The sequence below is a fragment of the Hippocampus bargibanti genome, linkage group LG09, assembly GCF_051943395.1.
Source record: "Hippocampus bargibanti isolate YZ-2025 linkage group LG09, ASM5194339v1, whole genome shotgun sequence".
NCBI classification, from domain to species: Eukaryota; Metazoa; Chordata; class Actinopteri; order Syngnathiformes; family Syngnathidae; genus Hippocampus; species Hippocampus bargibanti.
The window spans coordinates 2247501-2247828 of NC_142742.1; positions in this window are offsets into that span (position 1 = coordinate 2247501).

The following is a 328-nucleotide window of genomic DNA, read 5'->3' on the forward strand; positions in this document are numbered from 1 at the left end:
CATAGATATAGATAAACCTTGACCGAATTTCTTCTCAGTCAAAGTCAGCTTTATTGTCCAATATGCTAACATGCATGACATACAGCACAGATGAAATTAATGTCCTCTCGGACCCAGCGTACTTAAACTTAAAATTTGGCAAAAAAAAAGACAAACAATTGACAACAGACAATACATGTAATTTCTGAATGTAAAGTGAAGTAGTGTCGTCTGTAAAGTGACGTAGTGTAGTAATGCAAAAACTAACAAAAACAGGTGGAATTGTTTGTGTCTCAAGCTGGGAGGGAGTTGATAATAATAAGAATACATTTCATTTGTAAGCGCCTTT